The 27,889-nt window shown below is 44.3% G+C and overlaps 1 protein-coding gene across 2 annotated transcripts in view; it reads left to right on the plus strand.

Annotated features, from left to right (window-relative positions):
• Positions 1-2,320: 2,320 nt before the first annotated feature.
• Positions 2,321-27,889, plus strand: part of TNR (tenascin R) — a 383,028-nt gene continuing 357,459 nt past the window's right edge. For both annotated transcript variants that reach the window (XM_083743753.1, XM_083743755.1), the window contains exon 1: positions 2,321-2,736. The gene's annotated coding sequence lies outside the window, so the exon portion shown is untranslated. The remainder of the gene's footprint in view (positions 2,737-27,889) is intronic.

The raw sequence follows: 27,889 nt of genomic DNA on the forward strand, positions 1-27,889 counted from the left end.
TCAGATGTCAAAGCGATAAATAACTACCTGACATTCAGAAGACATCTTAAGGCAGCCCTGTTCAGGGAAGTTTTTAATCTGTGATATTTTAGTGTATTTCTGGTTTTTATGGAAGCCGCCCAGAGTGGCTGGGGAAACCCAGCCAGATGGGCGGGGTACAAATAATAAATTATTATTATTATTATTATTATTATTATTATTATTATTATTATTATTTAATGGAATTATTAAATCTGACCTACCTTGTTGGGTTGTTGTAAAGAGCAATCCCAAGATAACGCATGTGGGGATTGTTTTGGACACTTCAGAGGTGCCTGTGCAGAAGCTAAATTTACAGTGGTATCTTGGGTTACAGACGCTTCAGGTTACATATGCTTCCGGTTACAGACTCCGCTAACCCAGAAATAGTACCTCGGGTTAAGAACTTTGTTTCAGGATGAGAACAGAAATTGTGCAGCGACGGCGCAGCGGCAGCAGGAGGCCGCATTAGCTAAAGTGGTGCTTCAGGTTAAGAACAGTTTCAGGTTGAGAACGGACCTCCGGAACGAATTAAGTTTTTAACCCAAGGTACCACTGTATTGTGCTTTCTTCTGCGAAAGTACTATATCCTTAGTATAATAACATAACTTGTGAATGGGTGATGGCAGTGGATGAAGGGTCTGCACTGGAAGGACTCCTGGAAGCTGTGTCCTTCCACAACCGTACTCCACATTCCAATTTACTTTTGCCTAGTTCTTCCAAACAGCAGGCAAGTCTGTAAACCTATTCCGGGGCTGCTTCACCTTAGACTGCAGGGAACAGGGAGGAGACTCACACAACTGAACGTCCTTCAGTATTAAAAGACAAATAGTTCCCTGCACATACAAAAATAAATGTCAGAGTTGAGTTTAACCTAGCTGCCTCCTCCTCTGTTACATCAGAGGAGAACGCTGTGGCCCTCATACCCTACTTGTGGTCTTTCCAGAGGCTGACTTCTGCTGGAAACAGAATCAGCGGCTAGATGGTCCTTTGGTCTGCTCTTTATGAAGCTCGCTTGATAACCTTTAGCAAGACACTGCCTCTGAGCATGATGTACTGCACTGCACTGCACTGCCGTTATGGTGAAAGGAAAAAATGTGGCTTTCCCCCAACCCAACCTAGTGTTCTCCAAATGTCTTCAGTTACAACTCCCATCAGAGTGGCAGATGTTTTGGACCACAACTTCCACCCACAGGTCCAAGGAGGAAGGTAAATGGATAGCCAAACAGTGTACAGAATGCTGGCAATTAATTGTTACATATGGTAGCAATGTTTCAAGAATGTGAGCATGTGCATTCACATACAGAGAGAGATCTGGCCCAGCATTCTGCTCTCACCGTGGCCAACAATTTGCTTTTGACATGCTCACAAGCAGGACCTGAGTGCAACAGCCCTCTCTGCACTTGCTGTTCTCAGCTGCCTGTAGGATGTCACTGGCTAAAGGAGAGAATGGCATGGAGACCAGCCGGAGGAGGCTTGGTGTACCAACATAATAACATCCAGTTGCTCACTGGTTCAGTAACAACGAGATCTGCTGTTGCTTCCAATAATGTAATATAATAAGATAATTAATATGTATTTCTTCTCCCACACCTTGGCTCATGGGGGTGTGTGTTTAGATTTTGTTAGTGGGGGCAGAACCGATGTTACTGGTCAGTTAGTTAAATATTTCTATTGTTTTGCTTGATGGGGAGGCAGCTGCCCCCCCCCCGCCCCCTTGTCTATGCTCAAGCAGGCTTAACCCTATTCTTGACTGTACAGAAGCTGGACACTGCACAGAAGTTGTGTTGTCTGCTAGAAGTATTCAAGCATCCACTCCACCCCCCACTCCCCACTCCACCTCTGGCAAAGCTGAATGTATAAAATGACCCTAAAAATCTACAGATCTGATAGGCAGTGAAACCCTGCAAGTTGGAACTAGAGGCTCTGAGTTTGTCCTGATCGGAGTGACTGGCACAATATGACTGATGCTTTCCTGTCCTTGAGAAAAATGAGATGTCATTGGGTGGACCAAACCTGTCAATGGGGAAAGTGGCAAAAGTGTATTGAACCCCCACCCACTCCTGGGGACATTGCAAAACAGCATCTAAAGTTGCCATAAAGGAGGCTTTTAAAAAAATGCTTCGAATAGAGTGGACCCCTGTTTCTCTCTCTCTCTCTCTCTCTCTCTGTGTGTGTGTGTGTGGTGTTGTTAGGATTTGGGCTGCGTCTCCATTTGGCCACTAGGTGGCTCCTTGCAGGCTGATGAAGAGAGAGGGAGGGAGGGAGGGAGGGAGAGAGAGAGAGAGAGGGAGAGAGAGAGAGAGAGAGAAGACTCCACGCTGCTGAAATTGAAGAGAGCGAGCGAGCGAGGAGGGGAGCGCAAAAAAGGCTGGGGAACCTTTCAGCTGCGCTAGGGCTCTTGCCTCAACACAAGTAGACTGAGAGGGAAATAAGAGGCAAGCGGGGTCTTGGAGGAGATTTGCCACCGGCCGCGTGAGTCGTCTGACTCCCCCCGCCTCATCATTTACCTGATTCCTCCGCCCCCCATCTCCCCGCCCCCAGCTTTGCTTCTTGCCGGCTTCTTTCTCCTTCTACGAAGAGGAGACGGGTGGGGGGCTGAAGAGGACAGCCTGGGGGCCAGACAGCCCAGCCGTCGGTGGATTCGAGAGCCAAGGCGGTCTCTGGACTGGGGCCATTTCTCTTCCCTTTGGGTTGCTGCTGCTCTTCCCAGCCTGGGTAAGTCCGGCGTTACTTGTTTCTTTGCACTGCGCGGCTTGGCTTGTTTCAGCACCAAGGAGAGCGACGCAATGGGCCGCCTGCCGCTCTCACTCCTTCTTCCTCTTCGGATACTGGGAAGCGAGCTCACCTCTTTCTCTGTGCATTGAATGAGAGGCAGCTCTGTGTGCCTCTCTGCGCTTGTTCCTATAGGCAGGTGGGGTGTGCAATAATGCATAGGTGCGCGGTCGGGTCTGCGCTTGTTCCTATAGGCAGGTGGGGTGTGCAATAATGCATAGGTGCGCGGTCGGGTCTCCTTGCTGTGCAGGAGAGCACATCTTGTTAACTCTTTCCTGGTTTCGAGGTTGGTTTTGAGGTGGAGGTTGATGGGTGTGTGCTCCTGTGGTTGGCTCCTCGCTTTTCTGTACTGCCCTGCAGATGAAGCAGGATGGGCGAGGGGCCAGGTTTTCATAACTGCCAGCTTGTGGGTGCTGGCAGAGGTCCCTAGAAGATATTAATAGGGTTTGCAGTTGCTGGGTACCCCTCTTGGGGTACAGATGGCGGTAGGTGGAGTGGGGAGTGATAGGGCACAAGTTAATGATGAGCAGCTGTGGGGGGGGGGTTCCCCCAGGAAATCTGATGCTGCTGCACTTTTATGTCCAGACTTTTTAAAATGAGGTTAAAGAGAGTCAACTTACTCTCAGTGCCTGCAGCGAAAGGAGAAAGTGGTGGGGGAAATGTCATTTTTTGCATGCTAAATGGGCAAGAGAGTCCCTGGGAAGATGCAGCTGTCATAGCCAAGCTCCTTTATTGCTTCTGTTTCAAACCCCATTGTTCCAAATAGCTTTTACTACTTCTTTTTGCCCCTTTGCTACCGTAAGCCACCTTGTTTTATTCTCCTTCCCTTTTCTCCATGTATTCATCACTTGCCCCTGTGTTTTTGCCACTACATTGGCTGATAATAGGTAGCACTTCTTTATCCTGATCTGAGGCAGGATCCCAACTGCAGCTGTGTCTCAGGCTTGTCGTGACACAGAAGGGCATTTTTTTACTTGAAACTGCTACCCCACCCCCACTGCCTGTCCCAAACTGCCTTTACAATGCCTTCCAGTTTCAGAACCAGTGGCATGGGGGGGATCTATTCAAGAAAAGAAAAACTACAAGTCCTTTGGGCTTGTGAAAGTAGTTTCATGGTTCTCTGGAAGCTGGTTCCAGTGGCCCTGTTGGCTATTGCCACTTCCAGTGACAGTGAGTTCCACAAATCAACTTGTGTTCCTTGGAAACTTCCTCCCTTTTTGCTCATTTTGAACTTGTTTGATTTCAGTGCATCAGAAGGTATTAGGCAAAAGAGCTGGTTTTCCTTTTACTATTCATTATTTTTTATATGTTAGTCCCTTTCCCCATAGCTTTCCTGTCCTTTTTAGTCTATTCCCATAAGAAAGGACTCCACATCTCTGATCAATATCTATCTCCACACCTCTTCCAGTTGTATTAAGTCTTTTCCCCAAACAAGGTGATCAGAATTACAAATGATGGTGAAGGTAACATTGATTTGTATAAAAACATTACTTGTTAGATTATTTTATATCCGTGTCCTAAACACCCATCACATTTTGTTTGTCACTATGTTTTTTGTGTTGATGATCTTTTAGACCTCTGAAATAATACAAAAGAATTCAGATCCTGAGTAGTTCTTAGAATTCTGTTCATCTGGCTTAATATATTGGTAAATAACAGGCTTCTGAGATGCACAGTGCCTGTGTTCAAGCAGCAGCAACCTAGATGTTGCATCCAGAAGCTTGCAGGTTGAAAGAAAAGTTATTTGGAAATCAGAAACTTGATACTTCTATCAATGCCATTGGTCTAATGTGACACCCTCTGAGCTATTCTGTCTTTCATAACGGACACTGCTATTGTGCCATGTGCTTCCACTGTGGTTACAGAACCCAACAGAGTGTGATGCTCACTGAGGTCACTTTGCCAATGGGCAATGCTGCATTTTATCAATATTTATTGTGAGCTCTTAAATGGGTCTCCTCTATTTTAGAGATTGCTGCAATTCCTCAATGCTCTGAAATTTAGACTCTATAAATGATCCCATTGTACATTTGTGCAGGCTGTTGATACAAAGAGGGCAGAATCGCAAGGCTATGTTAGTCTGTTGCAGCAAAAGGAACAGAGACTTGGAGTGCCTTAAAGATGAACACAAAAGCATTCAGAGGCAAGAGTCTTCACCACAGAAGGCATATAAAGCATGGCTATGGTCCAAAGCACCAATTCATACACAATTAGGGATTGTGTGCATTCATTAGGACTAGACTCTTATTCTTTGGTGCAGCATTCTACCCACCACTTTCTCTGCTTTTGAAACTCTCCTGAGTATCTGAAAGAGTGGGAATAGTTAACATAAAAATAAATGTTGCAGCAATACCCTAAAAACTTATGGGAACCAGAATTGATCTAGCAGAGTCAAGTTTTGCAACAGAGGAGAAGCTGCCCTTTTCTGAGGGGATCTTGGAAACAAACACACATAGTTAGCTGTGTTGTCGTCTTAAGCATTAAGTCAAAAGCTGTGGCAGAAAATTGAAAACAAGGTACTCCAAAGGATTGTCACAAATGCATTTTGAAAGATCGCCAACTTTCATGCAGCTGTATTGATGCCGTAGCATTCAGATTGTGTTCCAGGAAACTGGGGCTGTAAACAGCAGCTTGCAGTGTCCCAAATACTTTTTCTTTGAGGTGCTGTGCAATGTAAGGTGTTGCTGGATATATTGGTGTTAATTTTTCTGCTTTGTAGAAATATTATGAACTGTATTGGTACATCTCCCTCCACCCTTTCCAGTCTTCCTTATTGCTTGCCCTTCCTTATTATATGTCATTTCTATTATCTGTGTGTGTGTGTGTGCACACGCGCAAGCACATGCGCTTTTGGGGGAAAAAACCCTTTGTTGGCTGCATTGCTTTATAAGGGAAAATGGGGAGACAGGCATGATAGATGTCATCTACGTACACTTGGCAAGTAGCACTACATGCAATTTTCTGAAAAGTTATCTAATATAACTATTAGATATTTGAGTCTTGTGTTATTTGAGTGTGTGTGTGTGTGTGTGTGTGTGTGTGTGTGTGTGTGTAAGGTTTTAATATCTGTGAGCTATTTTGAGGCTCAGGTTTTAGCTGGAAGGTGTGTGGGGGGTTAAAAATGTAATTATTAAAAAGCATCAGGGCCACTAGGATATTCTTGCATTGCAGGGGGTTGGACTAGATGACCCTTGGGAACCCTTCTAGCTCTACAATTCTATGAGTGGCTGACAGCAGCCAATCTCCCTCTGCAATGTGCAACTTCAGGGGAGAGCTGGATTTGGTCTGGGATTGCATTCTCAATTCATACATGGCAACTGAAGCTCAACATTCCTGACTTAGCATACCACATGAATTGAGGGGGCACTGCGGAACATGTCCCATAATATTCTGCAATTCATGAGGACCCCATGGCATGGCAGATATGTAGAGGTTCCTTGGTAGATAAAGGATAACATAAATGTTGGAGAATCACTGCCATCATGTATATACAGTGTGTGAGAGAGAAAGAGAGAGGGAGGGAGGGAGAGAATAATGGTTCAGAATTCTTTATAATGGTAAATTTTGCAATATTCTTAGGTAAGTAGAAAAAAATGCAAAAACTTTCACAAATACAGTTCAACATGGTATAGTAATCTGATGCTTTACTAAAATGGTTGATCTAATCAGTAACATCTTCTGAGTCATTTTGAGTTCTCTTTTCTTTAATATGGGGGAAGTAGATATTGTAGCTGTAGTGGAAATTGCTAGGACATAACCCAGTGAGTTGTAAGCAAAGTTGAGAATCATTTTACAGTGTGCATCATGTTGGTTTTCTCTCATGAGACCATTGCATAACAGTTACCTCCACCACAGAGTGTGGTCATGACATACTTGTTAAGAGGCAGCTACACTGGAGTAAGGGTTCTGTGACTTTCCTCTTTGATATCCTGGCTTTCCAATAAGAGACTGAAAGGCACACACCCAAGTTTTTCCTTCCTGGGGAAAAAGAACCCAGAAAATAGTGTGAGAAGAAAGATCATTCCTAAGGGGCTGACTCAATTTCTATTAGCTAAAGTAAAAGGCTTTTCACTTTTGCTGGCTTTGGCTGCAGATTCTTGTTGATGGGAAAATAGGCCTGCCTAAAGAAGTGAAGGTCTGGGGGATTCTGTGTTACAAATGACTTAAACACACACACACAAGCTGATTATACTCTTGGCAGCAGTATCTGCATGTAATGCATTTCCCAGAAAAATAAAAATGTTGGCACAAGATGCTATGTATGTGCTTTTCATCTCTTTTTAAAAAGTGTGTGTGTGTGTGTGTGTGTGTGTGTGTGTGTGTGTGTACAGGGAATTGCTTGTATTTGCACTTAACTTCCACACCAACAGGCCAGCAACAATATCATATCCTCAGTGCTTGAAACAGCAGAAGCGCCTTCTCCCCTTAGTTGGTAGCTGCGCTTTCTCTTCACATCTAGACAGAAATCTCTCCCCATTTCCCTCTTCCAGATTCCATTAATAGCAAACATTATGGATACCCTGCATAGAAATTACTTCCATATGTGTGCAGAAGCCTGTTCCACATTATGTTTACATAGGAATCTATTTTTCCATTTGTACACACTGTGGGAATCTGCAATTAGCTATCGATTCCCAGTACATGGATGCTGCTGCATCTGCACCCAGCAAGAAAGAAGCTTCAACAAATAATCACTACGTGTGGTTTGCATGGGAGTTCCAAAATGGAACAGCAACCTGGACAAGAAATGCTGTGTTTGAATCAGCCCTTAGACCCAGGACAAGATGGGAGGGAGAAAGATGCTTATCTCCATGGGCCTTAGCACTCCTCAAAAAATCATTCTGTGATCATCATCATCATCATCATTTTATTTGTAGTTAGAACAATGCTCAAGGCGGCTTACAACATGACAAGATTTACATAATTACCAAGATAACAAAAGTCATGTTCGTCTGTAGCCATAAGTTCAGTTTCAACATTGTGGCTTTTGGGTGCAGGTAGGGATGGAGATCGGCAAACTGTAATGGTACCACTTGGGGCCTGTTCAGAGACATTAATTATTGTTGAGAAATTTCAATTCATTAACGGTTTGGGGCTCTTGGGTGCCCTTCATTTTATTTAGTCCTCTTCTAAATACAGCAATTGCATCCTGTTGGCAGTGAGTTCCACATGAAATAATTATCTTTTCAAACCTAATGAACCAGGGTGGGGGCTTCAATTTTCCTACTTTATCTGATAAATACTGTTTGCATATTCAACTTCTTTTCCAAATCATACTTTGGCATATACACCTCACTCCACCATATGGAAGAGGTGGCTTGGTTCATGCTATTGGCTCCTTCAGGTGATAACAAGGTTACAGAATACTGTATTATCCTTGGTGTGAGTGTAAAAACAGGCCATTCCCAGACGACATGCAGAACTTGCTGGGATCCAGGCATCTTTGAAACTCTGAATCAAGCCATCTAACATTCTGTTTTCAGTGCCCCTTCAGCCTGGACTCGAACCACCGTGATGCGGTTAGAGCAGCTTTCCCCAACCTGCTGCCCTCCAGGTGCTTTGGGCTACAATTCCCATCAACCCCAGGCCAACATGGCCATACTGGGAATTGCAGTCAAAAATATCTGGAGAGCACCAAGTAGAGACACTATGGGTACACAAATAGCCATAAAGCATATTCATATATTTTTTGGTCAGTGTTCCTTTGGTGTTTTGCAATTGTCTTTCGCTAGAGCAGTTATGAGTCACCTTACATTTTCCAATGTGTTCTGAAACCGAGAGTGTCTCCTTTGGGAATCTCCTATTGGGGAGGGCCTTACGACAGTTTGGGACAGCTCTTCTGTAGCCATTCCTAGCCTGCCCACACTTCCATGGAGAGTGACCTGTGACCTACCTGAGCCACATGGTGTACCTCAAAGGTAATCAACCCAGAGTGCCTTGTCCCCCACTCCCTGCTACCAAACAATTAGAAATGTAACCATGTAGTCTGCATAGCTCAAGGGAAGGATGCCTCTGGGCATACACTGAGTGCAATATAACAAACTAAGCTTGAGCAACCTGTGCTACTAGACTTCCCATATATCAATAAACTCACTGGATCTTTTTTTTTTAAGGAGTGTGGTGTACATTGAAAGGGGAGGGAGCAAAGAAACTGAAATGTGTGCTACAGAGCTATAGAAGACAAGCCCCTGATGTGGGTTCAGTTGGCAAGGACCCACTTGCTTTGCAAGTGTCTGTGCTCATGGATGCATAGACACTTGCAAAGTGACTTCTACAAAAGTGCTTTTAGAAATTGCAGCACTTCAGAGGGAGCTGTGCATGCACAGCCTGTATAGGTACATGAGAATTTCCTTGCTGGATCAGATGGAAAGTCCAGCTTCCCACTTCTGACAGCAGCCCATCGGATACTTCTGGAAGTTTACAAGCAGAACATGAAAGCATCAGCTCTCTCTCTCCACCTCTCCCCTCTATCTGCTTCTCTCCCCTGTTGGTGGTGGCGTAGGAGGGGTGTATGGTGGGTGTGGGTCGCCCTGGGTGTCATCACTGAGGGGGGTGACTGCAGGGCCTGGCCTGCAACGCCCGAGCCACATGTCTCTCCTGGGGAGTGACACAGTGGCTCTGGCACCTGCAGGTTCCGTGCTGCCTGAAATGGCAACATCAGGCTTGCAGACTCTATGGAGGTTCTGTGCAGTGTGCTCTGCCCCGTCTTGCCCTGCCCCATGGGTGGCTTGCTCTGCCCCTGGGTGCAGGGCATTTGCACCGACCCAGGCACCTGAGCAGCTAGCTACACCGCTAGCTGTTGGTTGTCCCTAGCAGCAGGTACTCTGTGGTAGATGGTCTCTACACACACAGGGACCATTACTACTGCTACTGCAATCAAACCTATTTCATGCAGGTCACCAAATGGTTGCTCAACAGTGACCATTTCAGCTGCAATGAACCTGCCTTTCAGCTGGTGAAATCCACGTCTGGGATGTTCAAGGGCCACTTCACACCTGACATTTTGCCACATTAGGTAGAATCATTTCTCTGTGCCCATCTCTATGGCTGCTGTGTCTCAGAATCATGCCAGAATCTGCTTCACTGCCGTTACAAATTATGGGGAGCTGCTCGTTGCAGCTGTAATCCATGTAATCACGGCAAAAGAAATGCTTGTGTGATTTTCATGCATGACAGTGTGAAATTAATTTGGACAGGAAAGTTGTCATGTGTGAAGAGGCCGAAACTTTCCTTAATCAGTCCTTCACACCAAGCAGCCTACTCTGTGCATTTGTGTCAATTCTTTCCTCAATTGCCAAAGGAAAATGCAACAAGCAAATACAGAGGGAGGTATAATTAGGGGAATATAAATGTGCAAGGCTTTGAGCATGTTATGTAAGCAAATACAAAGGCTTCTCATAAATTCAGTGGCAGGAGCAGCTGGTTCATTCATAAAGCAGCCCAAGCAGAAGAGAGATAAACTCCAGCATGTGGCAACTGAGGCAATCAGCGACAGATCTTACCCTCTGATCTCAACTTCTTGCTCACACTCTTTTCAGCTGTGCTTGGAAGAAATTAAGTCCAGCATTTTCTGCTTCTATGGAATATGAGCTGATGGCTTACTGAGGTTGTCAACCTGTTTCTGAGCTGTACCACCTCAGACTGCTACAAAACAACAAAACCCTGCCCCTAGAAAATGAGCGTTATCAGGGAGAATACTAAAATAGAAAACTCAGTGCTTGTGAAAAATGTGCAGGATTTAAAAAGAAAAATGCAATAGCAATATGGGTGGCTGGTATCATCAAAAGTTTATATATATATATATATATTGATTTCTTTTTAACACAATATTTCAACATACCAATAATAAAGCAAATAACTTCTTTGCTCTACTGAGCTTATGACTTCCCTCCATCCCTTCAACAAGTTTTTTTTTATTTTCCAGTCTTTGTATCATACTTTATATCCTCTCCTTCTGACCTTTATGTCCTTATAGTCAACTCTGTCTCGTTGGTCTAGAAAGTTTTAGAGATGCCAGATGCTAGAAATTGCAACACTCGTACCTGTTCTGAGGAGCTGATAAAATTGGGCCTTTTCTAATTCTGACACTGGAGAAATGGGACCCTGCAAATTGGTCAGTCTGATTTCTGGAGCAGCATTCTAGAGTAAGAATGTGTAATTAATATTTTTACAGATCCTGATTTAGGTAATATGCAATCATGGGAGTGGGCAGCAAATATCTGGTCTTCACCTATGTTAACCCTTTTCTAAATCTCATTAGAACAATTTGGAAAAGTAAATGAATGTCACACTTACACAAAAAAATCACTTTAACCTGCTTGCCTTAATAAATAAAAATATATAGACTTCGACACAGAGTTCAGCATGCTTATGGTCTTTGAAATTAATTGGCAACTGCACCTTTTCTTTTAGATGGGGACAATGGACTTCTCTTCCACAATATAGTACCAACTCTATGCAAATATGTGTGCAAACATACTGTGATTTCCAGAGTAGAATGCAAAAATAAGAAGGGTAAAGAGAGGTGGAAGACATAAGCAAGGCATCATTAGCCTTTTGCTCCCCTCCTTGCATGGCGACAACATAATGTGCACATACCAACATTCCAGATTACTATCAAGTCTCAAAAACAGGAAATCAGACTGCAGTGCAGGAATTAATCTGGTTCTGGAAGATTCATATTGAATTAGATTATGATGAGTTCACCCGTCTCTAAAAAGTTATCAATAATATGTCTGCTGGTCAACTTGAACTTTGCTTCTTTCTGTAAACATTCAGCAAACAGCATTTTTCAGCTCTTCTTATCTTGGAGACGTGGAGCACCTCTTCACTCTGGCTGCTACCAACTTGCTTTATCTATTTGCTGCTGGTGCTCCACCAACCCAACAAATTGCAAGGTCATGTCTGTGCTTCAGTAGTCAGCAGGCACGAGCGAGGGGATGCACCTGCAAGGATGCTAGACATATTTTATCCCATCCCTCTTTGTAACAATTCAGTCTGTGGGGCACTGCAAAATATGTGGGGTTTTTTTGCTGCAACATGCTGCAAAGAACAAAACAAAAACCCTGCAAAACCTTGACACAGGTTTGGAGAGTATTCCCAAATGTTGGGGTTCGTAGTTAATTTTCCTGCCTCCAGCCAAGAACTGAAAACTTTTAAAGTTTAAAGTACAGAACTAGTATGGGTAATTTTTAGCTTCAAAAGTCCTGAGTGGTGGCAAAATGAAATCTGGTGGTTATTGGCAGAGCCTGGTAGAATCTGGATTTTACTGGCATTCATTACTTGATAGGCCATAATGTAACTGAGAAGGGGTGACAAAATACTCCAGGCATCACTGCGTTTCTGTTTCTCTCTCCTTTTGGGAAGGTGATTGAAAACAATATGGAAGAAGTCTCTTCTTGAAGTTGACACCAAAGATGACAGTCAGCGGCAGGGTGGATTTGGTTTAAATCAAATCGATTTAAATCATGATTTAAATCACTAGTCAGTAAGACTTGACTTAAATCACTAGTCAGTAAGACTTGACTTAAATCAATAGTCAGTAAGACTTGACTTAAATCAATAGTCAGTAAGACTTGATTTAAATCAAGTTTTTTTAATATTTTTTTTAACAGAAAGACTCATTCTTGCTGGTATAAGCTTAATATTTACAACCAGACAAAGGTTTCATTTTTGGAATAATAAATTTTCAGAGTAGTTTTTACAGTTATATCAAAAATTACTGATTTGGTTATACTATTAGAAATACATAGACAGATAATTATGAAATTATTGTGAGGTTTAATAAGTTAACTGTTTATACTTGGACACCTTTTCTGATGTACTTTATTGGAAGGAGAAAAATAACCATTTCCTTAATAACAATTTAAACAATTTATTTAACTAAAGCAATAACATTATAGCATATGTATCCATGTTTGTTAACTGATGTGATTAAACTTAAAAAACAACAACTTTGAGTTTTAGCATACTTGAAAAACTTAAAACAAATCCTTATTTCCTGATGAATAGCCTTTGGACCATAATGTAACCTAAATAGAAAACTATTTTTAGGAAGAGTTTTCCTCCAAAAGCATTTTATTTTAAAAATCCCATTTAAATAAAAAATAATAATCCGATTTATTAAAAAAAAATCATTGATTTTTATCCACCCTGGTCAGCAGCACCTTGTTTTCCTAACAGTTTGACCTTCTCTCAGAGCATGACATTCTATTTAGGCCTCAGAACACTCCTCTCAGTAATTATATAGTCTATGGCTTACCTCTTGGACAAGAGGAATACCTGGCTTGAGCATAGCATTTAAAAAGTAATCCCCAAAGTTTCAGATAACAATTTTATTTGACCTTTATTTAAAGACCATTTCAAATGATTGTGGCTCCTGCCTTTAGATGGATCCTACACAAAGGAAATCCAAGGCTGCATACGTACTATGCCTTCAAGCCCGTTCAAAGCACATTTTGGCCCTCACAGAATTCTGGGCACTGCAGCAGGTCAAGAATTGCTGGGAACTGAAATTCAGTGAGGGGTAAACTACAGTGCCCAGAATTATTATCATTATCATGTTATGTTTTATTAAAAGATTTCCATAAGTAACAAAAGTACATTCAGTGTCTTCTTTTCAAATCATAAAATCTTTCCTACAAGTCCATTACAGTCAATTTGTGACATTTTTGTCATAGGCGATATGGGGTTGAGGGGTGAGAGAGAAGTGGGGAGAGAGGAGGGAGGAAATAGAGTGTGATGGCCTGGGAATCCAATTCAGAGGCTGAACCTGAGGAATCCCAGCCTGCACAGGAGTCGCCGCCTCCAGGGCCGGCTGAGCTGAGGCAGGGGCTTGAACCTGAAGGGCCCTCACCTGTGCCAGATCCTCAGAAGCAGACACTAGCTAATCCGCTCTGGCTCCGGAGGTGATCGAGGACCCATTGCCTGCAGGTGCACCTCTCTCAGCCCTGTCAAGGGAAGGTGAAGTTGCCTCTGGGTCCAGTAACCCTCCAGCCTCTCCGGAGCTGCAGAGGATCAGGGCAGAGAGGCGGAGGGAACTAAGTTCTCTCAGGAGGAGTGCTCGCCTTAAGGCCAGGGGAGGCGAGTCACTTGTGGGCCGGGACCGCCCTAGGCCTCAGAGGAGATAAAGGCCAGTCAGCCCAGTCCCAGGTTGCGGGAGCAACATCGTTGGTAACCTGTTCCTGCCAACACCCTGACCTGCTCTTCCAGAGTTCCTGACCATGCCCAGGTCCTTGTCTTGGACCCCACTTCGCCCTTGACAGACAGCCTCCATACCCTCGACCTAGGACCGGACGCAGACCACGCCGCATGGTAAACCCCCCACCCTGGGACCAGCACAGAGAGAGAGAGAGAGAGAGAGAAACAATGTTGAAAGAAAGAAAGAAAAGGTGGGGAGGAGGGGAAAGGAGACAGTAAACTTTCATTCTTTGCAGCGTATATGAGTGGTGCTTTTTTGTCAGCACCACATTGACCAGAGGGCCCAAGGCATGGCCAGTTGCAGTTGATTGTTTGCAGTGTGTTTTGGTCATGTGGGGTGGGAATTGCTGGGTTACGTTACCCATAATGATTCATTGTGTTATGCAGTGTGGTGCTGGTGGTCAGTCATTGCCTTGTTGGCCTGTGTATGTATAAAGGGGTGAAAGTGTCCTCCTTTGTCGATCCCTGTGATAATTTCAGTTTGTTAGCATTTCTACTAGTGCGGTTTCCCATACAGTTGGTAGCAGCGGTCTATGTTCACTCCAGTGTCTGGTTATGACACTCCTAGCTGCTGAGAGCAAGTGACTTATGAGTTTTTTGTCATGTGAGTGCGTGTTGGAAGAGATTTAGTAGGGTGAATTTAGGCGTTTCCCCTATTACCTGTTATATTGCAGATTTCTTGTAAGACTGATATCCAAAAAGGTTGAATTCTGGGGCATTCCCACCACATGTGGAAGTATGTGCCCATGGTGTTGCAGGCTCTCCAGCACCTAGGTGAAGTCCCTGGGGGACTACTAGCTTACCTGGTGTTAGGTACCATCTGTAGATAAGTTTCAAAGTGAGTTCTCTTCTCTTGGCTGAGAGGGGTTTAAAGGGTGGTTTAGTCCACAGCTTCAGCCAATGGATGGGGTTTATTTCATATCCTGTGTCGTGTTCCCATTGGTCTTTGATTGTGGTACTGAGGCCTGTGGTATCTTGGAGTAGTGTTTTATATATTGCTGATCCTGTTCCTTTGCTAGGTCCCTCTGTTGGTAGAAGGAATTTTTCAAAGTTAGTCAATGGCTGCTGTCATTTTAACTATGGTCATGAGTGGCAGGTTTTCATTAATAAAAGGTTACTTTGTATTTCTACCACAGAGACTGTCAGGAGCTCGGCCTACACTCGAGTAGGACCCTGGCAGAGACACTTGCCCAACTGGCACATTCTCTTCCTCTTGGTCTTTTGTTCGGGGGCTTCAAAAGCTTTCTTCTGCCCGAACATCAAAGCGACCGATGCCAACAGACATTGGCACACTTAGGGATACGCAGAGTCTTCGCAGCTTGCGTGACAGACCTCAGCAACTCAGCATTTTGGCTAATCTACTTTATTTACATATAAACACACACGGAGCACTGCAACATGGTTCCCCCCCCCTCTCTCTACATCAGACAGCAAAGAGAAAGAACAAAGGACAATAGTCCCACTTCACGGAACATAGTAACACAAACATCCTGTCTCCGTCACTTCCCTCTCTGTGGAGTCAAAACATATACCGTCATGTGATAGACAAAAATCCTATGACTGCAATCATGGAGCAGGAATTCAAGGATGTTTTTTTTATAGGGCAGGGTAGGTTCAGGATCTTTCACAGATTACATTACTGCTCTTAGACAGGCTGAGAATATCCCTATACTACAAACACATATAATAGTATAACTGTCATGGTTTCCTCCCAAAGAATATTATACAGGTGTGAAATGCACTGCATTCACTGTTAAAGTTCCCTAGCTTGCTTCATAGAACTAAGTTTTGGGGAATTTTCCAGGAAGAGGGATATCAAAACACTTCGTCCGTAATGTCGATATGCTTTTAGAAAATCTGACATTTTGGGGATAGAACCATCTGCCTCAGGCTGAAATGAATGTACTTGTCCTGGTTCCAGTGTCACCAAGGATGGTGCCACAATTTCCCTCTTCTCTGAGGGTGAGAGGAATGGGCACAGGAACTCCTTGAACAGCTCCAAGGGAGGCACAGCTTCAGAGTTGCAGGTGCTGACCGGTGCCACACAACTGAGGCTTTGTCTGACACCAACCTCAGCCTTGTTGCTGAGGCAACAAGGATCCACAAGCTTGTCACAGGGCCTGAATGTCTGAGGAGGTGGAGGTACCTCTGTGGCTTGCTGCACTGATTCATAAACAGGAGGGGGGCAGCTGAGGAAGATGTAGCTATTTTCCCTCCCCTGCTTTTCTGGGGCCCAGTATTGAGCATGGAAGAAGATGGGGAGGAAATGGTTGCTGCAGTTCCTACAAGCCCAAGTAAGGGCAGCGCTGAAAGGTTTTGCAGCCACAATCAACATTTGAAAACTTATGGCAGCTGGTTTGCAGTAGCACTCAGTATCTGGAAACTAACTTGCAAAAGAATTTGATACTGTATGTGTTACTTTAACCTTATCCATCCAATCAAAATAGATAATTTTCCAATTTCATTTTTTTAAAGAAGTTTTTATTTGTTTTCCAAACACATAATTAAAACAAACAATAAACAAACTAAAAACATACAAACATATAAACATGTGTAATTTCATACTCTTGATTTCATACACCTTATTCCTCCGACTTCCCCATACCTCCCTTTTGCTGCATCCTTATTTCACATTCCTTTAGCAACTCTCCAAATAGTTAATTATTTAATTCACTTTCATTACATTCCTTTTTCTTTGACTTATTAGTTACAGCTGCAATTCTCTATTTCTTATTCCCTGACATCTAGCACTCCTCAATTTTACAATGGTTTTTAAGATATATCTTGAATTTCTTCCAGTCTTCTTCCAGATAATTTTCCAATTTCAGTTCCGAAATCCAGATGTTGAGAGCTTGAGAGTTCAAAGTCTCTTAACAAAATCCACATTTTGGAATTTGGCAAGAGCTGTATTTTGAAATTCTGTGAAAATTTCTTTATCATCTCTCCTGCCCATGGACTGGGAAATCTGGAGCCCTATGTCCACTGATAACTGTGACCATTATTTTAGTTCCCTATGTGAAGCCTTGGTTTAAGATTCGTTTGTCTGTATATCTTCTTCTGGGGCTTTAATCCTGTCATCTTAAATCACTGCATTTCCTCTGCAAAAAAACTCTCTTTTATTGAAACACAGGGGGTGCCTTTGCTACCTTCAGAGCATGAGTGCTGTTGCCTCTTCTGGCTTTTGGCTCTTCCGAGATGTGGCCAGTGGCTACTGCTTATGCATAAGACCTGGCTTAGCCTTGGAGGGAATTAAGGCTACAGCTGGCATGAATGCTCAAGGCTGGCTGGCATTTCTGTCTTCCTACCATGGCTACTGGGGCTTGACTGGTATTTTGCATATCCATATTTCCAAGCTGGCCTGGCTGGGCTTCTGTTTGCCTGGTGCTAAGGCCCTTCTGGGGTGGCATTTTGCATGTTCTTTGCACAAACAGCCAGAGTTGTTTGACACCTGCTATTTTCTGTGGCTGAATTAATCTGGAGAGTGGAAGTGGCAGGGGGGAGAGAGAGAGCAGATGTCTGTCAGATGCTTTGCTTGTTTTCCTTTACCTCCTTCTGCTTCCACTCTTCTCTCCCACGCCAGACAATAACACTGTTGGGCACCCAGAGTGGCAATAGAGCTGTGCCAAAAAGAACATCTCATTTGATGTTGTTCTTCTCCTTCCTTCCTTCCTTCCTTCCTTCCTTCCTTCCTTCCTTCCTTCCTTCCTCTCTCTCTTCTTCTTCTTCGCTGTGGTCTTTGGCCTCATTTGTAAACCACCACCCCACAGACATTTAAGTCCCCTCCTCTCTGGTGCGTTTTCCAAGCAATTGGAGACTGTGCCTGTGTGCAGCTTGCCATTGCTCTGCCTGTTTCAGCCCCCTTCTGGTTCTGGGAGACAGTGGGAGAGAAAATTGCCGCAGAAGGAGGGGGAGACACCCATCACTCTTCACCAGCCTGATTCATCTCTGCCTCTTGACCTCCCACCTCCCACTTGCCTACTTCAGCTTCTGCCTCTGATTCTGAACATCTCTCTGCCACAGAGGAATGTGCATGACAGCCTATCAGACTGGCACTGTCCAGGTCTGTACTGTTTGTACTGTGAAATCTGCCAGGTCAGGGCTTGAAAACACATGAGACTGTGACCATACTGGATTTATACAGGTCTGGGGCTGAGACTCAGTACAGTGGCAGACTTTTGGCTCTCAATTTTTACCAGTGCCCTGTGTGATACTAAAATTTGGCATCCTGCTTCTCACACTCCGTTCTACAGCATTGTTGTAGCACCCTCTGTAGTGTAGCACCCAGTGTGGCCGAACCGGTTGTGCTACTCTAAAACCGCCTCTGCTCAGTGACTGGGAACCACATGTAGGCTACCTTGAGTTCAGTGATGGAAGGAAAGTTGGGCATCGCTGTAATAACATCAGTAAACGCTATGACAAACTCATATATAGTTCACATGAAGTATTTAGGACTTAAAATGGAGAACTCCGTGGATTTGAATTGAGAATGTGATTCTGTGGCATAAAGGCCAGGGCAATTTCAGGGTCCTTGAACAAAAGCACTTTATCTGGGAAGCAGTGCTGTTCACAGTGATGAGGCTTCAGCTGGAGTAAAGTGTTCGGTTCTGGGTGCCTCATTTAAAGAAGGGTGGTGACAGTTTGGAAAGGACTCAGAGAGAGCAGCAAGGATGATATATGGCCTGGAAGGCAAATTGTACGAAAGAGGCTCCATTAACAGCATGCACTTAGCTGATAGGAAGAGAAGATGAAGGGGGGTTGTGCCTTGGCACACATCAAATGTTTGCAATTAGGCCCACAGTTGTTTAAAGGGAGCCACTGTGCTAAGGATAAAAATTATATAAAACATTTTCAAGCCTTATTTATTTTCAATGGGAACAAATGAAGCATGAAGACAAAATATTTCAGTTCCTGACATTGCTGTCTTGATATTTGTTTTTTCATATATTGTAAGCTGCATTGAGTACTTCTAGAGAAAAGTAAGGGCATAAATAAATGAATAACAACGCTATATTGCAATATCCTGTTACAAATACAGAGGTTTTCTGTACACTCACTGTTTGGGCACAGGATAACTGCAGACACATTTTCCCCAAGTGCTCTAAAGCCGGGTTGCACACAAAGGGCCCACAAAGCCCTTTTCTGTTGTAGCATCAACTTTGTCACTGATAACAACCAGCCCACTGGTTATCAATGGTTCCCAACTCTTGTCCCACTGGAATGCTCTCCGTAGAGATCTCTGTCTGATTATCTCTCTGCCCACCTCTTTCTTTCTGGGTTTAGCAGAATGGAAAAGATTTTTGTTTATTGAAAAAAGACTTTTAAAGGCATATTTGGGATATTTCCCCCCAGTTGTTGCCTTGGTACATGTGGGTACAAGTTGTAGGCCATGATTAATTTATGGTTGTTGGTTTCTAACATGGTTTCTAATATTGTTTGTGAACTGTCTTAAAGGTTCCATTGAGACCATAAGGAGAACAGACATTTAGAATATAAATAATATTTCATCCTCATTCATTCTCTCCTGCTACTTGTCATACACAATGCCTTCTGGAGATACAAATATGGGCTGGAGCTCATGAGATGACTGTGAATCCATACCTTTCACTATCCATAACTAGTGATAGAATGAATTGTGGGAGTTTACCACTGGTGGTGAAATCATGAATGCCACAACCAATTAACAGGCATAAATGTGACCAGAAGGTGAGGACCTGTTGGTTGGCATCCATCTGTCTCAGGAGACAATGGAGAAGAGAAGTCAAACTGTTAGAAGGTTACAGCACCTGCTGTGGCTATAGAAACCTATACAGGAGAAACATGTTTCATTGCAGCTGGGGGCATCCGGTTGTGCTGCTGCAGATGTTTCTTCTCTCTGTGCTCTTCCCAGTGGTCATTCTTCCTCTGGTCACTGTTGACTGTCTGTCTACAGGCACTGTAGTAATCTGCAAGGGAGTCCCACACAGCAGGTTTGATGTTGCCAGCCTTCTCGTCACATTTGCAGACATCTTTTATGCAAAGCTTAAAGGGCAGACCAGTCAGGAAACTAGTCATTTATTGTGTGTCTCCAACAGGAACAGGAGAAGAAAACTCCCGACTGCAGCTACATCCAGAGCCACTTAGTGACTTAAGTATGCAATGACGCAATCGACGTTATTGGTTCTCTTTCAGTTAGAGAAATAATTAAGAGATGAACTGAGATGAACATTTAGCCCTGTTGAATATTCAGAGGTTTCAAGGAGGTGGAGTGGGGGTGAAAATCTTTCCAAAGATTGAACGGTTGGGTGAGGGAAGATGTACAGGTGAGGGGCTACCCTTTCTGCCTCTTTTAATGATTCTTTATGCTTACTTCTTAGTCAGCTCAGCTGCTGAGCACTTTGAAACTGAAGAATGCTGCATTCCTTGCAAAAACAACAATTGACTGCCTCCAGGAGTCCATGGGGTCTGAGAGCAATAAGAATATTTTTTGAAAAGCCAGAAAGGGGAAAAAAGAAAAAGAAAAAAAAAGGAGAGAGAAAAAGAAAAGCCAGAAAGGAGAGGGGGAAGTCCTTGGATCACCTGCTGTTCACTGTAAGATTACTAACTACCTCAAGTCACCCCAAAAATTGCTCTCTCAATGAATGTCCCCAGATTCCCCCCCCCACATCCTTTTGGGGAAGAAATGTCCAATGTAAGTTGAGAGGGAGGGCATTTCTCCTGATTTAGTTGAAATATCTGGTGGTTGGGATGATCAGTTATTCCACATTAAACCCCAAAGATTGCCTGAAAGTGTGATGTCAGTGCAACTGTGGGGCTGTCATCCCCCCCTTTGGGAAAGCACTGCACTGCAATTGCAGATGGAATGATGGTGAGGGCAAATCTTGCTTACTGCTCCTGACAATGGGTGGCTTGGTCTCCCCTGACAGCAAAGGAAAACCCATGCAGGCAGTCTTTGGAGCAGAATCTTTGCTATGCCACAGGTCTTTCCTAAGCGCATGCATGCACCACCACCACCACCCATCCTTCATAATGATGGGTATTTTGCTAGTGGTCTGTAATAGGCTGTCTTTTCGGTGAGAGAGAATTTGTATCCCAAATGGATGGAACTTATGAAAGGCGCAGTAAAGCCTCCATTCAAAGGCGCATATATATTTATAGACGTATAAATGAGGTTTAATGCTGTTGAGAAGTCACCATAAAATAGCAAAAGACTTCATCCAGATCTATACATCATGTGCCGATCAATGTAGCAGGCAAGTTGCCTGCATTTTGGCAGTGGATAATGGGGGTGTCTGCCCTTTCTCTGTACATAAATGATCAAAGCAAACAGAGCTGGGACAGGGAGAGGTGGAAAGGTCTTTATTGCATAAAGCACAAAGAAATTGGTACATTTCACTCCCCCCTCACTTTGCAGGCCCTTGCAAAGTGGCATCTTTAAAGAGCAGTAGCTTTGAAACAATATCAATTTTGGATTTTTAATAAAATGGGGGTTCAGGCTGCCTGGCTGCTTGTGATCACCCAAAGCAACTCTTTTTATATGGTGGGAACATAAAGTGTTGCTCATTAGACTCTGTTCATATTCCAGGGCAAAGGTGGGGGATTTGTGGCCGTTTTGGAAGTACAACTCTAATCAACCCTGGACAGCATGTGCAATGGTCAAGAATGACAGGATTTGTAGTCCAATAACATCTCAGAGAAGCCACCCTGGCTCCAGGAGTACCATATAATGTGCTAGTTTCATATAAATGAAGCACAACAGGACATGAACATGTATATTAGATTAAGCCAGCTCTTACCAGCCTGGAGCCCTCCAGACATTTTATAAATTATAAGTTCCCATCAGACCCAGCCAGCAGGGCCAATGGTTAGGCAAAATGATTACTGATGGCCCAAACATCTGGAGGGCACTGGGTTGTAGAGAGATGCTGCCTTAAGACTAGACATAGTTTTTGTGGGCTTTGGTTGGGTTAGAGTGGCCATAGGTTGCCAGCCAGTACGCTGCATGTCTTCTATTAACCCATCAATGGATCAATGACCCACCTTTTTGCTGCCTGTGTGGGATTGCAGAAATGGGGCTGGCTGGGGCATTAAGCACTTGGCTGGTGCAAACATGGCTGGGAGGTACATTCAGCTTGTTGAGTCACAAGTGATGCAGAACTGCTCTCTGGGTTTCCGTTGGGGCAACTTAAGCATAGAGAAAATGGTGAACTGATAACCTGCTAGCCAGTGCTGTGACTTACCAAGTGCTTCACTCGCCCCTTTACTGCAGTCCCAGACAGGCAGGAAAACCAGCACTTATTAAGTCCCCTGCAATGCTTGGCTAGTGGACCAAAATAAAAGGGGTGGAGAAGTTTCTGGGACCTTTTTGCTATTCCCTCTGCTCTCCCCAGCTTACACCCCAACACCAGATACATCCACGTCCCCCCCATCCACTATACCACATGACCTCAAGCTCAGAGTCAAAGGAGGACCTGACCAAGTCAAAGGCTGCTATGTTGCTGGCTGAAGAACTGTGTGTGTGTGTGTGTGTGTGTGTGTGTGTGTGGACACACACAATGTCTCACAGTTCTATGCCTGAGTGAAGCCAACCTCTCTACTGCCCTTTTCATGCCTCTTCTTGTTCTGGGAGACAAGAGGGGAGGGGAGCTCATTGCAGCAGGAGTGGGAGATACCTGGGACTCTACAGCAACCTGACTCATCTCTTCCTCTTGGCCTCCCTTCTCGTCTACTTCAGCTTCTGTCTCTGATTCTTAACTTCTCTCTGCCATAGATTCTCCCAGCTCACTAAGCCCTGTTACCTCTTCAGCTTCCGACACCTCCTCTCCTCAGTCTTCTCTCCCTCTGACAACTCATCATCATCCCACCACCACTCCCCAGGCACTGAGCCATCTTCCCTTGGTGGTTCCTTCCATCATTCCTCTGCATTTAACCAGTCCATGACAGTAGCATTGGGTCATTGGGGGTTCTGCTATGAAGTTCAGGTGATCTCTGGCTCACATTAAGCACCACAAATCTCTCCTAACATTCTGTACACATGAAACCACCGAAAAGGAACATGCCTGCTGTTTCATCAGCAACATTTGGGAGCAGTGGGATGTAGTCTTGGAAGCTATAGCTTGGTTTTCCATGGGCCTTTAATATGTGCCAGGAAACCAGATGGGTGAGAAGCAGGGAATGAGGTCTGAGAGCGCAAGCATGCTCCTGTGATGAGTGCTGCCAGGACCAGTCTGAGATATATCATTGCTGGAGGCAGAAAATCCAAATAGCAAATTACCATGGTCTGTAGTGCTCTTGTGCAGCTTCCTTTGGACGAAGCTCATTCAGGGGAAGTTCCTGGTGGATTGAGCCCCACATCTCAGATCTGTCTGTCACCTACTCTGCCATTCTTAATTAAGAGTAAAGGTAAAGGTACCCCCTGACCGTTAGGTCCAGTGATGGATGACTTTGGGGTTGCGGCGCTCATCTCGCTTTACTGGCTGAGGGAGCCGGCATAAAGCTTCCGGGTCATGTGGCCAGCATAACTAAGCCGCTTCTGGAGAACCAGAGTAGTGCACAGAAATGCCATTTACCTTCCTGCCGGAGCAGTACCTAATTATCTACTTGCACTTTGATGTGCTTTCGAACTGCTAGGTTGGCAGGAGCAACGGGAGCTCACCCCATTGTGGGGATTTGAACAGCCATTCTTAATTGCGATGCCCCAAAATCAACTTCCTGAGACAGCTGCCTCGCTGTGTTTCATGGTCAGGCTGCCTCTGTATGTGGTTATAAAAACAAAACAAAAAAGCAGACAGATTTCTGTGCCTCTGTCTGCCTGTATTTGTGTTCAGAATGCTCCTTGTGCAAGGACAGAGGTGGAAATGGCACTACTCTCAAAGTACATCCTATCCAAGGCTCCATTTTATTTGCAAATACCACTAGCTAAACATCTCATGAAATAATCTTGTGCTATGCACTTCATTGCTTATGACATGAATGAATCCTCACACCTATGTAAAATGTCTCCCAATAATACAGAGAACCTGGTATATATGTGTGTGTGAGAGAGATGCAACATGTCTGGTTCATGTGCAGGGGGCAGGTAACATCAAAGGCTGCATTAGATGTGATGTCAGAACTCTGCTAATGTATCTCCCAACTTTTGCTGTTGTTGCCACTTCTATAAGCAGCCACAAGGGTGGGATTTAGATGAGGACTGTGGCAAACAGTGGCACACTCATTCTCTGCTGGAGTCTGCGTCGTGGCATGCATCTCCCAGCTGGAGTGTGGTTGGCGAATGTGCAAGGGTGAAGATTCAAAACAACACAAATAAACATGATTCGTCCCCAGTCCCTGTCTTGAGCTATTTATCATTCCTATGCTCATACCCTCAAATTTAAAGAAATGGGCCAAATGTCCTTGTGTGCATTTTCATAATTTTCCTTGAAATCTTGAAAGCTAGAAATTTGTGGGTAATGATTTTTATAAAGGAAAGATGCTTGGGATTTTGTGGCAGTTGTGGTTCGAGGACCCGACCACCGCGACGTGAAAAGAAGACACAGGGACACGTGATATAAGGTTAATGGGCTAGAAAAGGCCACAACTTTATTGATTACAGCAATGAAAAGGTATTGGCTTAGGCATTGGATCGCGAAACAAGTGGGTTTATTCACCAGGGGTTCATCACCTGTTGATGCTAATCCAACTATAGGCTCACCCCTGCTGTCACCGAGGGTCGTGCCATGGCCTCCCGCCAAGCAGGCATCGGACAGAATACACGACCGCCAGATTCCTTTAACGGAATACCCCTAAACATTGAAGGCATAGGCGATGGCCACACCTAGCACTTCGACACACCACAGCACATTATTCCAATGCCTAACCTACCCACCAATACCACAAAAGTTGTGACGATTGCTACGAGGTAGGCGAAAAAACCAAAAAGCCTAATGCCAAGTGGAAAAACTCCTACCAGGCCCCCCGTGCAACCGGGGCGACCAACCTAAGGTCCATAGCAAGGCCAATGACCTAAGCCATAACTCAATGGGAGTGGAGGGTGGGTGACTCGCACAGGACGACGAAGAGAAATGAGGCCGAGGAGAGGCTGACGCTGCAGCATCAAAGCTGCTGGACACGCCCCCCCACGGCACCTGGTTGGACGGCCACCGGGGGGGCGTGAGCGCCAGCCAGGTGAGCTGGAGGCAGGGGGCTATGCCCCCTGCTAGGGGCGGTGTTCAGGCTCCCGCCCACAACCACTCCCCTCTCTTTCAGGGAGGAGAGTCTTTACCAGATTATGTGTTAGACTTCATATTATGTACCACACCAGGAAACTGAGGCCTTTTGGACTTCTATACCCCTTTAATATTCAATAATTTCAGACTGAGTATCTGTTAAATATATGTTAGCTCAATATTTGAACTGGTGAACATTCATTTATCTAGTCTTAATAACCTACCCTGCCTTATATAACTACAGCCAATCAATTGCTTATTATGAACCATCAACAATGAACTGGGAATCTTGTTGACGTATCTCCTTAAGAGCTCAAGCAGCCTTCAGGTTTTCCCCATGACAGCTTGATCTCTGGAACTTGCTAAAGGTGGGCATGTAATCAACAAAAAGGGGAAAATGCATCACACCCCCCCCCAAAGGGGGAGAGAGACGGAACAAGAGAGGACACAGATTTGCTTAAAACTTGCATATGCTAACCGATAGGGGCACATTTAGAAATGATTAAATCGAAATACAACAAATTGTACATAGACTAAGACGAAGACTAAGGTCAGGTGACCAATGTGCCTGCCAGCTCAGTTTGAATCTAGGGTGCTCCCTGTTGAACCCTTCAATGTCCCTGTTCTTCCTCCCCTTCCTCCTCCTTTGCCACCACTCCTGGGGGTCAGAGAAGGTGGAATTAGGGGGAGAGGGAAGAGCCTGAGGGAAGGAGTCAGGCTCTCCGGCTGGTGAAGTAGCAACAGCAGCAGTAGCAGTAGCTAGAAGAGGAGAGGAGGAAGGGGGAGTGAGGCAGCCAGCAGGATGTGACTCTCTGGCCTTCCATAGGCTGCTTTGTGCAGTGGTGCTCAGATCCCTCAGAATTAACAGAACATTTGGGTGGAGTAGAAATATTGATGGGGAGAAGTAATCATTTTTCAGTATATACAAAATCAAAATGGAGTAGTGCTCTGCTGAATATTAACTTTGTTTCATTTTAAAAGCCTATTTTGGGGAAGGAGAACACTCAGTGAATAAAAGTGTTGGTCTTATAAAAAAAAAATCAATGTTCATTTTAACATTTTTGGCTTGTCATAGCACTTCCCATAATGCCCTGGGTCCTCTACCCTTCATGCCCTCTTACTGCAAGATTGATCTCTCCAAGAATTTCCTGTGTCCTACACAAACCAATAAGGCAAGCTGCAATAAATGTCATGACATATTACTATACTTAGGCAACCAGGTAGTTACACATTATGCCATTATACTGGTGAGCGTCAGGACGGCAATTATGTCGGTCAACAGAGCAAATAGCAAGTTGTGTTTACACTGGCATATTGTGGCATCATTACCTAATTATGACAGTGTTGGCTACTGACATTAAATGAATCATGGATGAACTTTTCAGGTTGACTCCTGGACAAATCCTGAAAACAAAGGTCAGATCTGGATAGTGGTGAAAAGGAATGTGGTGAGTGCTTTCTCTGCTAAGCTCTGGGTAGTTTCAGCCCAGCACCAGGGGAAAATAAATATCTGGAGGAATTCGGAGAATCCTGTTTTGCCATATAAGACTTTAGTTCTATACCCATTTATCCTGGGGGAAGCCCCACTGAATGCGCCAGGACTTATTCCTCAGTAGGGCTGTGCTGATACTGACATATTTTCCATGGGGGTGGGGTTGGGGACACACATTCATGCCAATGTGTTGTACTGCTTTCTTAGCCAGCTCACATCTGAAAAAAACGCCAGCATGACAACATTGCAGGTGAGAAAACTAAAGAAAGCTGCATTTAATGAACACAAGGAGAGGGAAAGCCCTGCAAATGCATGCTCCAAAACAGCTTGACTGCAGAGGCTGCCACAAGCTTTTATTTAAGGAAATTGTCTCTTCTGTTTATTCAACTCATTTTCATCTGAAAAGAATCTGCATCTCTGAGCTGTTCTCCCCTATGCCAGCAAATCCACTCTGCCAGATCTTCCTCCTATTGATTTGCGTGTCAGCAGTTCAAATGGGGTATTTATACTGTGGCTGAGCACCTAATAAAAATTTAAATTATAGCTTTAAGAAATGTGGGTGGATGAAGGAAAGGAGAAAACATGGCTGAGCAATGACAAGGAAAAATGGTTAAACAGTGATATTACTACAAAAGAACAGGAAGCACAAAGGAAGAGTCCTTTTGTCTACAGCTTTGAGGGCCAAGTCACACACTAAAAGGAAGATGGGTGTGCCAGGGAAAATGGCACAGACACGTCACATCAGATGTTTCCTGATGGTATTGTGCTGTGTCTTTCCTTTTTTCTGCTCAACATAACTGCCTGAGGCAAGCAGTTGAGGAAGAAATGGCTGGCATTGGGACATGAGACAAGTTGTACTTTCTTCTCCTTTGTTGATCACTCGTAACCGAGTAAGATTGTCTTCCATAAACATGGTTTTAACAATGAGTCCATAAGTGACTGTGGAGGCCAATTCTGGATCCACACGTCCTTCCACATTGGGGACATTAGTTTCCGGGCGGGAGTTGATTACGGTGTGGATTTGCCAAGCGTGCTTTCCTCTTACCTGACTAAGGCTTTTGACACTGTAAATCCTAATGCCCTGTGGACTGTCCTTCTGAAAACAGGCTGCCCAGATAATTTTGTAAACATCATTCGACTCCTCCATGATAATATGACAGCAACAATCGCAGATAACAATGGCTCTCAAAGTGAACCATTCACAGTGGGACCAGGTGTTAAA

Source organism: Podarcis gaigeae (assembly GCF_964106915.1).
Source record: "Podarcis gaigeae genome assembly, chromosome: 6".
NCBI lineage: Eukaryota > Metazoa > Chordata > Lepidosauria > Squamata > Lacertidae > Podarcis > Podarcis gaigeae.